This window comes from Lynx canadensis, chromosome B2 (genome assembly GCF_007474595.2).
Source record: "Lynx canadensis isolate LIC74 chromosome B2, mLynCan4.pri.v2, whole genome shotgun sequence".
Lineage (NCBI taxonomy): Eukaryota > Metazoa > Chordata > Mammalia > Carnivora > Felidae > Lynx > Lynx canadensis.
The window spans coordinates 33,334,751-33,349,330 of record NC_044307.1 but is presented as its reverse complement, the minus strand read 5'-3'; the positions used below and the strand labels follow the sequence as shown (position 1 = coordinate 33,349,330).

The following is a 14,580-nucleotide window of genomic DNA, read 5'->3' as shown; positions in this document are numbered from 1 at the left end:
TCCCCTCCACTGACCCTCCGGTGCCACCCATCAGTGGCCAGCGACTGCCACATTGACAAGTCCAAAGGTCACTTTTCTTCTCATCTGACTTCACGGACCCCTCCCTTCTCCCACTGATGTCTTCAGCAATACTTCTGATTCTCCTCCCACCCATAGCTTTCAGAGTAAAGTTCCAACTCCTTAGATTAGCATTCAATATCTTTTGTGATTTGGCCCCTGCCCACCTCTGCAGACTCTTTTCCTGCCACTGACCTCTCCCTTCTTTACCCCTGGCCCCAAAGAACTTTCTGCTGTGCCCTTCTTCGGGAAAGATCTCTGCGATTCTCTCCCGTAGGTGGGGTTGTGGAATTCGGCATGTGCCTTCATTCCGAAGGCACCTTCTCAGGCAGGGAGAGTATCTCTCTGTTCTCGGTATCTGGCTGAGTGCTTCAGAGCAGGTACCTAGGAAATGGAGGTTGGAGGAAGCTAAGAGCCAAATGGCATTGTGGGAACGTCCACAGCACAAGGAAATGTATGCCTGATGTCACCCTCTTCTCTAGACAACACCACCAGCAGTACACACGCCCCTTCACTTTTCTCCAAACTTGGAAAGAAGCCAGTGGCCGCCTGACCTCAGGGATCTGGGGGGGGAGGGGAGTGGGGAGGGAGATGTTTGGACAGGGGGAGGAGAGCACCACAGTAGTCTCTTCCCTTTGGGATAAGGGTGATGCTCAACCAGCGTAGCACCCACCGAGTCCCCCTCCCCCGCTTTCTCTTCCTGCCTTGAGTTTGTGGGTTGGAGGGGAAGAGGGGGAAGGTGCTTCTTCAGGGGGGAGGAAAACCCCAGTTCCTATTCCCCTGATCTCTCAGCCCAGGATCCTGAGACCCTCAGGGCGGAACCTAATGGAAGGCTGGTCACTTCCTGTGGGGCCTGTGCCTGCGACCAGCCACGGAGGCCAAGTTGGGATTGAGACCTGGGAAGGGCAGGGCAGTTATGGATATTGGCAGATCGAGGGGCGGAGTTCAGGGTAATTTGTGTGACTGGTGGGGAACTTGATTTGAGAAAGTTGAGCGGACCCACCTGTATAACAGCTAATATTATCTGACCAGCGCTTTCCAGTTTACAAAGTACTCTCCCATCAGTTCAAACAATTCCTTGGACACCTACTGCCGACACAGGGCCAGGGGCCAGGGCCTTGACCCGCACTTATACCCTGAGAGGCGGGTGCTTTGATCCCCACCTCATTGTTGAGGGAGCTGAATGAAGCCTGGAGGAAGAGTGAAGGGCAGGAGGAAAAATAGGTCGGGTGTGGGTCAAGTTCAGAAGGTGAAGGAAAGCCAGAGGGAAGCAAGTCGGGCCTCTGGTGGTGACAGGGGCTGGCCAGTAAAAAGGTGCCTCCAGCCGCCCCTTCCTTCTGCTGCATTTTAAGACCCACTTAGTCCCTCCTCACTCTTTCAGGATGTGCAGGCCCGGCCTGGGGGCACCTGATGGCCTCCATCGCTAGCCTTGGACCTGCTGGGCTTTGGAAAGCGGGTGAGCCTCCTTCCTGATAGTTGCAGACAAACCCCCCGGGCCTCTGCTATTTAGGGGCCCGGGGTGGGACCATCATGTAGTCGAGGCAAGCCCAGGGCTGGAGGCCAGGGTGGGAGGGGCCCTACTCCTGGAACTTCTGGCAGCTCCTGCGAGGACCCTGAAAACAACAAAAGGAGACGGCCTTGCTCCGAGGCCCCGTGCCTCACCTCCTCCGACTGCCGGTGACATCACAACGGCAGGCACAGGGACTATGGGGACCTTCTGCCTCAATCCCAACCGGCCTTGATCCCAGAGTGGGGTGGGGGCCGAGGCTGACCCCGCTCTACTGGCCAGTGTCTTCTCAGAACCTCTTCCTCCACGCCTCCCTCCTTCTGGAGCTGCCCCCCCCCCCGCTCCCCCTGCCTGGGGGAGACCCACGGGCTTCTGAAACAGAGGAGCAGCTGAGTAAAGGCACAGAGAAGGTGCGAAAAAACAGAGGGACTTCGGGCAGAACGCCAAGTAACCTAGCAAAAAAAAAGTGAGCCGGTGTGAGAAAAAGCCTAGAAGGAAGCACCCTCTGAAGTTGGGGTTATTGAGTACATTTTTTCTGTGTTATGTTGCACATCCTCCAGCTCTTGCTGGTAATCTGTTTTTGCGGTGAGAAAGGAAATCATCCCTTACCCTTAAAGGAGCATTTTATTTTACCTGATGTTTAGTCCTTGTATGTTATTCCTGCCAACCAGCCGATCATCTTATTTATGAGGTGATTAGCATTTTGGAGGCAGGGACTCTGAGACTCCATCGTGGTGAATGACGGACTTGAAGGCACAATAGCAGCCTGTGGTCTGTTCTGGAGACTGTTCTGCGTGTCCCCGAGAACAGTGCCTATTCTGTTGTCGGGAGGAGTGTCCCGTAGTCTTTTAGGTCCTGTTGGTTTCTAGTGTTTTCCAAGTACTCTATTTCCTTACTGATCTTCTGTATAGGATATTCTGTCCATCATTTGTTTTAATGTTTATTTATTTATGAGAGAGTGCAAGCGGGGGAGGGGCAGAGAGAGGGGGACAGAAGATCCGAGGAGGGCTCTGCGCTGACAGGCTGACAGCGGGCAAGCCCGATGTGGGGCTCGAACCCACTCACTGAGAGATCATGACCTGAGCCGGAGTTGGATCTCCACTGAGCCACCCAGGTGCCCCTGTCCATTGTTCTTTTTTTTTTAATTTTTTATGTTTGTTTATTTTTGAAAGCGAGAGAGAGCACGAGTGGGGGAGGGGCAGAGAGAGAGGGAGACACAGAATCCAAAGCAGGCTCCAGGTTCCGAGCTGTCAGCAGGGCTCGAACTCACGGTGTGCGAGATCATGACCTGAGCCAAAGTCAGCTGCTTAACCAACTGAGCCACCCAGGTGCTGTCCATTATTGAAAGTAGGTGCCTGGGTGGCTCAGTCGTTTGAGTTGATTTCAGCCCAGGTCATGATCTCATGGTTCATGGGTTGGAGCCACCCCAACCCCCGTCAGGCTCTGGCTGACAGGGCAGAGCCTGCTTGGGATTCTCTCTCTCTCCTTCTCTCTCTGCCCCTCCCCGACTTGCGCTTTCTCTCTCTCTCAAAGCAAATAAACTTTAAAAAATAATAAAAAAGAAAGTAGGGCACTGAAGTCTCCAACTATTATTGTAGACGTGTCTATTTCTCCCTTCACTTCTGTCATTGTTTGCTTCATATATTTTGAGATTCTGTTGTTTGGGACATATAGAATTGTTACAGCTTCTTCACAAATTGACCCTTAAATCAATATATAGTGTCCTTCTTTGTCGCTTGTAACAGTTTTTTATTTCAAATCTATTTGGTCTAGAATTAGCATAGCCACCCTGGCTGTCTTTTGGGTGGCTCTTTGCACAGAATATGTTTTTCCATCCCTTTGCTTACAATGTATTTGTGCCTTTGGGTCTAAAGTGAGTCTCCTGGGGGCGCCTGGGTGGCTCAGTCGGTTGAGCGGCCGACTTCGGCTCAGGTCACGATCTCGTGGTCCGTGAGTTCGAGTCCTGCGTCGGGCTCTGGGCCGACGGCTCGGAGCCTGGGGCCTGCTTCTGATTCTGTGTCTCCCTCTCTCTCTCTGGCCCTTCGCCTCTCGAGCTCTGTCTCTGTCTCTGTCTCTCTCAAAAATAAATAAACATTAAAATAAATAAATAAAGTGAGTCTCCTGCAAGCAGCATATACTTGGATATAAAATATATATATATTTTTGGCCATCTTAAAGTTTACAGTTCAGGGGCAGTAAGTACATTCCTGTGCAACCATCACCGCCATCCGTCTCCAGAACTTTTCTCATATCCCCACACTGAAACTCCATACCCATTAAATAATAATTCTCCATCTCCCCCTACCCCACCAGCCCCTGGCAACCACCATTCTACTTTCTGTCTCTGTCCATTTGATTACTAGTGTATGTAAAGTCCTAGGTACCTCGTCCAAGTGAAATCATAAGCATCTGTCCTTTCGTGTCTGTTTTTCTCTCCCCCTTAGCGTAATGTCATCAAGGTTCAGACATGTTGTAGGCGTGTCAAAATGTCATTCTTTTTTAAGGATGAATAATATTCAATATGCCGTTGTATACATATATATGCCTTAGTTTTTTTTTTTTTTTTTTTCTTTTAACGTTTATTTATTTTTGAGACAGGGAGAGACAGAGCATGAACTGGGGAAGGTCAGAGAGAGGGAGACACAGAATCTGAAACGGGCTCCAGGCTCCGAGCTGTCAGCACAGAGCCCGACGCGGGGCTCGAACTCACGGAGCGCGAGATCATGACCTGAGCCGAAGTCGGCTGCTTAACCGACTGAGCCACCCAGGCGCCCCTATGCCTTAGTTTTTGTATCCATTTACCTGTCAGTGGGTGCTCGGGTTGCTTCCAGCTTTTGCCTGCTGTGAATAATGGTGCTGTGAGCATGAATGTACAAATACCTGGCTTTCAACTCTTTCGGGTATATATTCGAGCAGAATTGCTGGATCGTATGGTGATTCTATTTTTAATTTTTTGACGAACCGCGATACATACTGATGTCTATAGCGATGATACATTTTATATTCCCAGCAGCAGTACACAAGAGTTCCAATTTCTCCACCTTCCCACCAAGATTTGTCTATTTTATGTTTTGTGTTGTTATGTTACATTTTAAGTAATGGCCATCCTAATGTGTACGAAGTTTTGACTTGCGGTTTTGGCTTGCATTTCCCTAATTAGTGATGTTGAACATCTTTTCATGTACTTATCGGCCATCTGTTATCCTCTTTAGAGAAATGGCCATTCAAGTCCTTTGTATTTTTTTATTTATTTTCAGTTAGATCATTTTTTATTTTATTATTTATTTATTTGTTGTTGTTGTTGTTGTTGTTTTTTAAGTAGGCTCTACACCCATTGTGGGCCTTGAACTCATGATTCTGAGAGCAAGAGTCTCATGTTCTACTGACTGGGCCAGCCAGGCACCCTGGTTAGATCATTTTAAAATCCATCCTGGGGGTGCCTGGGTGGCTCAGTTGGTTGAGTCTCTGACTCTTGATTTCAGCTCATCCCAGGGTGAAATCCCAGGGTCGTGGGATTGATCCCAGGGTCGTGGGATTGAGCCCTGCGGGCTCCACACTGAGCGTGGAGCCTGCCTAAGATTCTCTCTCTTCTGCCATTCTCTCCCCATTCGTGCTCTCTCCCTCTCTCAAAAAAAAAAAAAAAGTTAAAAAAATCCATTCAGCCAATCTGTCTTCTTATGTGTGTAGTAAAATATACATAAAACTCACCATTAAGTATATACTTCAGTGGCATTAAGTACATTTATAATGTATAATCATCACCAATCTCTGTCTTTTAATTGGTGAACTTAATCCGTTTAGATTTAAAGTGAGTAGTGGGGTACCTGACTAGCTCAGTGGGTAGAGATTGTGACTCTTGATCTCCAGGTCATGAGTTTGAGCCCCATGTTGGGCATAAAGCTTACTTAAAAAAATGAATAAATAAAATAAGTGATTACTGATATTGAAGGATTTACTTTTGTGATAGTGTTCTTTTCTATATGTCCTCTTCTTTTGTTCCCCAGTCCTTCCAATACTGTGTTCTTTTGTGTTTGATTTTTTTCTAGTGTACCATTTTGATTTCCTCTTCACTTCCTTTTCTGTATATTTCCTACTTGTTTTCTTAGTGGTTACCATGGGGATTACAGTTAATATCCTAAGATTAGTAGCTAATTTATCATCAGACACCATGAAGGCCTAAAACCAGTAGGATGATATATTTAAAGTAGTGATAGACAGGTGCCTGGGTAGCTCGGTCGGTTAAGCATCCAACTCTTGATCTCAGCTCAGGTCTTAATCTCAAGGGGTCGTAAGTTCAAGCCCCACATTGGGCTCTGCACAGGGCATGAAGCCTACTTAAAAACAAGTGAAGGAAGGAAGGAAGGAAGGAAGGAAGGAAGGAAGGAAGGAAGGAAGGGGAAGGGAGGAAAGGGAAGGAAGGAAGGAAGGAAGGAAGGAAGGAAGGAAGGAAGGAGAAGGGAGGGAGGGAGGGAGGGAGGGAGGAAGGGAGGAAGGTAGGTATTGATAGGGTGTTCCCTATGGTGGCACATATACTAAAACTGGAATGATACACAGGAGATTAGTGTCACCCCTGGCCAAGGATAACATTCATGAAGCATTCCATATGTTGAAAGTTATGCTTACAAAAAAATAAATAAAATAAAGTACTGACAGTATTCTCGTATTTTTGGTATGTAACTCCTCTTTTGTGTTTCTTATATGATTTAAAAGGCAGATGCATAAAACAATAATTATAAATCTATGTTAACATGTACATAATGTGTACAGACGTATTTGTACCAATAACATAAAGGGGGTATGGAATTGACTAGGAGGAATTAATGTATGTTATTGAAGCTAAGATGTTCTCAGTTCAGTCTAGATTGTTGTAAATTTATCTATTTCTTCTTAAGTGCACTTAGGTAATGTGTGTCTTTCCGTGTATCCTCCATTTCGACTAAGTTGTTGGATTTATTGGCATAAAGTTGTCCCTAATGGCCCCTCATTAGTCTTTTATTATCTGTAAAATCTGTTGTGATGTTACTCTCTCATTCCTGATATTAATGATTTGTATTTTTTCCCGACCATTCTGGATGGAGGTTTATCTGTTTTGTTGATCTGAAGCAGCATTTAGTTTCATTTATTTTTCTCTATTTTTCTGTTTTCTATTTCATAGATTTCTGCATTGAACTTTTGTTTTCTTCTGCATACTTTGGTTTCAGGTGGAAGCTGAGGTCATTGACATGAGATCTTTCTTCCTTCTTCCTCCCTCCCTCCCTCCCTCCCTCCTCTCTCCCTCCCTCCCTTCCTTCCTTCCTTTTTTTAAAAAAGGATTTTTAGGGGGGTGCATGGGTGGCTCAGGTGGTTGAGCATCTGACTTCAGCTCAGATCATGATCTCACAGCTCGTAGGTTTGAGCACCACATTGGGCTCTGTGTTGACAGCTTGGAGCCTCGAGCCTGCTTTGGATTCTGTGTGTGTCTCTCTCTGCCCCTCCCCCACTTGTGCTCCGTCTCTCTCTCTCAAAAAAAAATAAACATTAAAAAGTTTTTTTGTAAGAAAAGACTTTTTTGGGGGGGCTCCTGGGTGGCTCAGTCAGTTAAGCATCTGACTTCGACTCAGGTCATGATCTCGGGGTCCATGAGTTCAAGCCCCAAGTTGGGCTCTGTGCTGACAGCTCAGAGCCTGGAGCCTGCTTCGGATTCTGTGTCTCCCTCTCTCTCTCTGCCCCTCCCCTGCTTGGGCACTCTCTCTCTCTCTCTCTCTCTCTCTCTCTCTAAGTAAATAAATGAGTCAGATGTTCCTTAAAAAAAGGCATTTAGTCAAGGTGCCTGGGTGGCTCAGCTGGTTAAGCGTCTGACTCTCGGTTTTGGCCCCGGTCGTGATCTCATGGCTTCATGGGTTCTAGCCCTGAGTGAGGCTCTGCGCTGGCAGCATGGAGCCTGCTTGGAATTCTCTCTCTCCCTCTCCACCCCTCCCCCACTCACACTACATCTGTCTCTCTCAAAATAAAGAAACAAACAAAGGCATTTAGTGCCATAAATTTCGGTAATGGAGGTGCCCCGCAAATTCTGTGTTGTGTTTTCATTTTCACTCAGTTCAAAATACTTCCTATTATTAAAAAAAATTTTTTTTAATTTTATTTTTAAGTAATCTCTACACCCAACATGGGGCTCGAATTTACAATCCTGGGATCAAGAGTCGCATGCTCTCCCAACTGAGCCAGCCAGGTGCCACTCTAATTCTTTTTTTTGTTTAAATGTTTATTAATTTATTTTGAGAGGGGGGGGGAGAGAGAGAATTTCAAGCAGGCTCCACACCATCAGCCCAGAGCCCAACATGGGCCTCAGTATCACAAACCGTGAGGTCATGACCTGAGCCAAAATCAAGAGTCAGACACTTGGCTGTCTGAGCCACCCAGGCACCCCCTAATTATTTTTTGATCCAGAGGTGTGTTACTCATTTTCCAAGCATTTGGGGATTTTCCAAGTATCTTTCTGTTATTGGTTTCTTTTCTTTTCTTTTTTTAGAGAGAGAGACAGCATGCGCCCATGGGAGCAGGGGAGAGAAGCAGAGAGAGAAAGAGAGAGAAACTTTTTTTTTTTAATGTTTATTTATTTTGAGGGAGAGAGAGAGAGATAGAGCTCGGATGGGGGAGGGGCAGAGAGAGAGGGAGACAGAGAATCCCAAGCAGGCTCTGCACGGGGGCTTGAACCCACAACCCCTGAGATTGTGACCTGAACCGAAATCAAGAGTCGGATGCTTTACTGAACCGAGCCACCCAGGTGCCCCGAGAGGGAGAGAGAATCTAAGCAGGCTCCATACTCAGCGCAGATCCCAATGAGGGACTCGATCCCACGACCCTGGGATCATGTCCTGAACTGAAACTGAGCAGGGTACTCAACCGACTGTCACCCAGGTGCCCTGTTATTGGTTTCTAATATAATTCCGCTGTGATCAGAGAACATACTTTGTATGACTTGAATCCTTTTGAATGTTCTATGTCAAGTTGGTTGATAGTGTTATTCAAATCTACTATATCCTAGCTCAGTATTTGTCTACTTGCTTTATCAATTACTAAGAGAGTGGTACTGAAATCTCTGACTCTAATTGTGATCATTTTTCTTGTAATTAGTAATCAGTTGTAATCAGTTTTGGCTTCATATCATTTGAAGCTCTCTTACAGGACACATGAACATTAGCATTGTTATGTCCTCAATTAATTGACCCCTTTGTCATCATGAACTGAACTTCTTTATCCCTGGTAATATTCTCTGCTTTGAAATCAACTTTGTATTATATTATTGTAGCCCTCCCAGCGTTCTTTTGACTGCATAAGCATGGTGTATTTTTTTTCCATCTTTTTGCTTTTACCCTATTTGAGTCTTTATATTCAAAGTACATTTGTTGTGGGCAGCATATAATTGGGTCTTGCTTTCTTATCCACTGTAACGATCCCTGCCTTTTAATTTGGTTGTTTAAACAATTTACCTTTAATGTGATGACTGATATACAGTTGACTCTTGAACAGCATAAGTTAGAACTGGGCAGGTCCACTTATGCACAGATTTTTAAAAATAAATATAGTACAGTACTGTAGATGTATTTTCTCTTCCTTATGATTTTCTTATGATTTTCTTTATTCTATTTATGTCATTCTAAGAATACAGTATAGGGGTGCCTGGCTGGCTTAGTCAGTAGAGACTCTTGATCTCGGGGTGGTGAGTTTGAGCCCCATATTGTGCATAGAGATTACTTTAAAAAAAGAATACAGCATAAAATCCACACGACATACAAAATATGTTTCATCAACTGTTTATGTTATCGGTAGGGCTTTTGGTTAACAGCAGGCTATTTGTAGTTCAGTTTTGGGGGAGTCAAAAGTTCTACACAGATATTTGGTTTGCTCCTAATCCCCATGCTGTTCAAAGGTCAAGGGTAGTTAGGTTTCAGTTTATCATCCTATTTGTTTCCTAGTTGTCTCATCTGTTCTTTGCTCCTTTTTCCTCTTTTTCTGCTTTCTTTAAATTATTTTTATTCCATCTTTTTTCTTTTGTTGCTTTATTAGCTATAACTCTGTTATTTTACTAGTTGCTTTAGGGTTTATACTATACATCTTTAACTCACGACAATCCACTTAAAAAAATTTTTTTTAATGTTTTTTTGGGAGAGAGAGAGTGAGTGAGCAGGGGAGGAGCAGAGAGAGAGGGAGACACAGAACCCGAAGCAGGCTCCAGGCTCTGAGCTGTCAGCACAGAGCCCAACGTGGGGCTGGAAGTCACCAACCGTGAGATCATGACATGAGCCAAAGTCGGACGCTTAACTGAGTCACCCAGGCGCCCCTCCGCAGTCCACTTTTAAGTGATATGACACAACCTCATGTATATCTGAATCTTACTATATTTCCATTTCTTGTCCAACCTTTGTGCTATTAACATAATACATTTTGTATCACATCTGACTCCATAATACATTTCACTTTTACATATGTTAACTTGAATCCTTGTAAATTTGAGATTTGTTTATGGCCCAGAATGTGGTCTATCTCAGTAGATATTCTCAGTGCACAAACCCCACAATACATTATCATTTTTTATTTTTTAACACAATTCTCTTTTTAAAAGATGTAAGTAATAAGAAAAAAATGATATACTTACTCATGTAGTTATCACCAGAGTTCTTCATTCCTTTGGGTCGGTCCATATTTTTATTTGGTATCATTTTCTTTTTGCCTGAAGAACTTCCCTTAACAAATTTTGTAGTGCAGGTCTGCTAGTGATGAATTCTTTCAGTTCTTATATATCTGAAGATGTCTTTATTTCCCCTTTATTTTGTAACCTTTATTTGAGAGTGGGGAGGGGCAGAGAGAGAGAGAGGGAGAGAGGGAGAATCCCAAGCAAGCTCTGTGTTGTCAGTGCAGAGCCCGATGTGGGGCTCAAACTCACGAAAGACGAGATCATGACCTGAGCCAAAATCAAGTCGGGCACTTACTCAACTGAGCCAGGCGCCCCTCACTTTTGTTTTTGAAAGATATTTTTTATTTTAATTCCAGTATAGTTAACATAGAATATGTTAGTTTCAGGAGTACAAGATAGTGATTCAACACTTCCATACATCACCCAGTGCTCATCCGGACAGGTGCACTCCTTAACCCCCATCACCTGTGTAACCCATCCCCCCACCCACCTGCCCTCTAATAACCATCAGATTGTTCTCTACAGTTAAGAATCTGTTTCTTGGTTTGTCTTCTTTTCAAAAAAACTTTTTTTAATGTTTATTTATTTTTGAGAGAAGAGAGAGACAGAGCGTGAGTGCGGGAAGGGCGGAGAAAGAGGGAGACACAGAATCCCAAACAGGCTCCAGGCTCTGAGCTGTCAGCACAGAGCCCGATGCAGGGCTCAAACTCATGAACTGTGAGATCATGACCTGAGCTGAAGTCAGGCGCTTAACTGACTGAGCCACCCAGGCGCCCCTCTCTTTCTTCTTTTACTCGTTTGTTTCCTAAATTCCACGAGTGAAATCATAAATTTGTCTTTCTCTGACTGACTTATTTTGCTTAGCATTATACTTTCTAGTTCCATCCATGTTGTTGCAAATGGCGACATTTCAATTTCATCCTTTCATGATGAAAGGATTTCATCCTTTTTATGGCGAAATAATATTCCATTGTATATTTATACCACATCTTCTTTATCCGCTCATCTATCAGTGGACATTTGGGACATTTCTCTCTTCTTCCGGGCCTCTAATCACCATATGTTAGGCCACTTGAGATTGTCCTACAACTCCCCGATGCTCTTGTAATTTTTTTCTAGACTCTTTCTTCTGTTTCATTTTGGGTAATTTCTATTCTAATGCCTTCATGTTCATTTACCTTTTCTTCTGCAATATCTGATCTGCCATTAATCTTATCCACTGTATATTGTATTTTGGACATTGGAGCCTTCATGTCTAAAAATTCAATCTGGGGCTTTTTTTTTTATATCTTCCTTGTCTGCCCTTAACTTTTTGAGCATAAAGAATACAGTTATAACTGTTCTATTTTTATTTTTTAACTTTTACTGCTTACTTATTTTTGAGAGAGACAGAGTGCAAGCAGGGGAGGGGTAGAGAGAGAGAGAGGGAGACACAGAATCCGAAGCAGGCTCCAGGCTCTGAGCTGTCAGCACAGACCCCAGTGTGGGGCTTGAACTCACAAACCATGAGATCATGACCTGAGCCGAAGTCGGATGCTTAACTGAGTCACCCAGGCACCCCCAGTTATAACTGTTTTAATGTCCTCCTCAGGTCTAACATCTGTCAGTTCCGGATCAGTTTCAGTTGATTATAGATTGTGTTTTCCTGCCTCTTTGCACGTCTAAGTATTTATGAATCCATTTTTATTTATTCATTTATTTAAGTTTATTTATTTTGAGAGGGGCAGAGGCAGTGGGGGAGGGGCAGAGAGAGAGGAGAGAGAGAATCCCAAGTGGGGCTTGAACCCACAAAACCATGAGATCATGACCTGAGCCAAAACCAAGAGTCAGACTCTTAACCGGCTGAGCCACTCAGGCGCCCCTTTATGGATCCATTAAAAAAATATATTTATTTTTGAGAGGGAGAGAGAAAGAGAGAGAGAGAGAGAGAGAGAGAGAGAGAATGTGGGGGAGGGGCAGAGAGAGTTGGGGGGCAGAGAAACTGAAGCAGGCTCTGTGCTGACAGCAGGGAGCCCGCCATGGGGCTTGAAGTCACGAACCTTGAGATCACAACCTGAGCTGAAGTCGGATGCCTAACAGACTGAGCCACCCACGTGCCCCTGAATCCATTTTTTTAAATGGATGCCACACAGTATGAATGTTACCTCACTGGGGGCTGGGTAGTTTTGCATTCCTATAAGTCTTCTTGCGTTTTGTTCTGGAATGAGTTTATATTACTTGCCAACGTTTTGATCTTTCCAAAGGTTGCTTTTATGATTTGTTAGGTGGGTCCAGAGTAGGGGGACACAAGGATGAGCAAGGCATTAGTGGAAGTGGATACATAAGCCTAGGCACTCCCCGTAGCAACACGGTAAGGGAACATTCAAAACTTGATCAGGGTGGCACAGTGCAGCCTCAGCTCTGCCCTCTCTCTCCCCTTCCTGAGGTAGCAGCAGCGTGAAGAGAGCAGAGAGGGCTGCAGTATTCCCTGGCTGGGCTTGGGGGTACCCAAGGGATCTAAAGCCTTATCACTAGAACAAATCGGGCTTCACATCATTTGTAAATTGGGGCCACCCACACCTGCCCTGCCTAGCTCAGAATGGTGTTCTGTCCTGGCGGTAAGGGAAACGTGCTGAGTTTCTGACACTGAAATCCCGACATACTGGCTTAGCCAGTTGACCGCTAAGCCCACTCCAAAGGGCCCTCGAGATATGTGGTCAGAAGCTGTGGGGATGAGGACAAAAGCTGGGTGTGTGAGCAGCCAAAGGGGTCTGAGTTCTAAAACTAATTATTTGCTCCTAACCTTGCAAGATGAGGCAAGCCCAGGGCATCTGGGTGGCTCAGTCGGTTTAAGCATATATTAAAAAATACATATATAGGAGGCAGGTCCTGCCTGGGGAGGTGGTTTCCTCCGTCTGCCCTCACCTCTGATAGAAGCCTGGGATGGGTGGTCTCCTTACTCTCCAGACTCAAAAGCCTGAGAAACACCAGGGAATCCACCTGGAGCCTCCAGACCTGGGCATTTCTGTCATTCCTTTCCTTTTATCTCTGATTTCCCACCAGTCAGATGATGGTGTCTGAAGGCAAGAGGCCAGAGTTCTCAACTGCCCTCTGGTTCTCCGTTGGGTCATCTCTGCACCAGACCCGCCCTTATCCAACCTCCTTCGGAAGGGCCTGAGGAAACTGGCCAGACCAGACCTCCATGCCACTGGCTGTCCCTGGCAAGAATAAGCCGATCCAACTTATTCCTATATCTCCAGTAGCACCCAAGGACCCTGGAGGGTCTCAGCCTCGTTCAGCTCCCACAACTTTTGTGTTCTTGGGTGGCTTCCATCACCTGCCAGTCTCAAGTTTTCCTAATCGTGTGTAATGGGCTGGGGGGGGGGGTGGTTCTGGTACAAAACTACACATACCTACCTGAGGTAATTGTAGATTCACATGCAGTTGTAAGAAATAATAGAGCTCCCTTATACGCTTTGCCTAGCTTCCCCCAATGCTAACTTTTGCAAAACTATAGTGGAAGATCACAACCAGGATACTGATACCGGTAAAATCCATCCACCTTATTCACATTTCTCCAGTGCGTGACATTGTAACTAACAGACCACGCAAGCTTTCAAATTCACCGGTGTTGCGAGTTGCTTGTGACCCAGGGGGACTGCACCGCCCTGCTCCACCCGTGCCCCTGCAAACCACGAAAAGGTTAACGGGGCTTTTAACAGGGCATCGCATGTCATCGGTTAATCCGCACACCAGCCTGTTTTACAGACGTTAAGACTGAGGCGCAGAGAAGGGTGGGTGGGTAAGTGGGCCCAGGTCCCACGGCCGGGCAGGACCTAAGCCGGGCTTGCCTACTCTATCTACCCTCTGAGCACAGCCTAGGGGGCCACTAGGAGGCTTGGAAGGCTAAATAAACATAATGGAGACCTTGTGGGCCTGGGGCAGGGTCCGGCCGTGAAGGGAAGAGCAGCCAGCCGCCCCACGCCGCGGCTTGGCCCTACACCGGAGCTCCACCCAGAAGCTTGAGCAAGCCGGACGTCACACCTTCCCCGGCCACCTGAGCTCCCCGGCGGGGGCGCTCGGCTGGGGTCCCGCCCCGGGGGACGCCGGGAAGCAGCCCCGGCCCCGCCCCGTCCCTCCCCTCCCCGCGCACTCTCCTCCCCCTTCTGCGCAGCGCTCGGCTGCCCTCTGCTGCCGCGGGGTGGACCCTGCAACCCGGGCCGTCCCCGCCTTCGCACCGCGCACCCCCCGCCTCCGGATTGGCGGCTCCAGCCGTCTCCGGGCCGTCCGCCTTCGGCCACTGGATTGGCTGCGCCCCTGTACTGAAGCCCCGCCCATTTCCCCGGGTCCTTTGATCACGCGC

The 14,580-nt window shown here is 46.3% G+C and overlaps 1 pseudogene; it reads left to right on the top strand.

Annotated features, from left to right (window-relative positions):
* The first annotated feature begins 6,074 nt into the window (after positions 1–6,074).
* On the top strand, positions 6,075–6,173 carry LOC115515130 (annotated as a pseudogene).
* Positions 6,174–14,580: the final 8,407 nt, after the last annotated feature.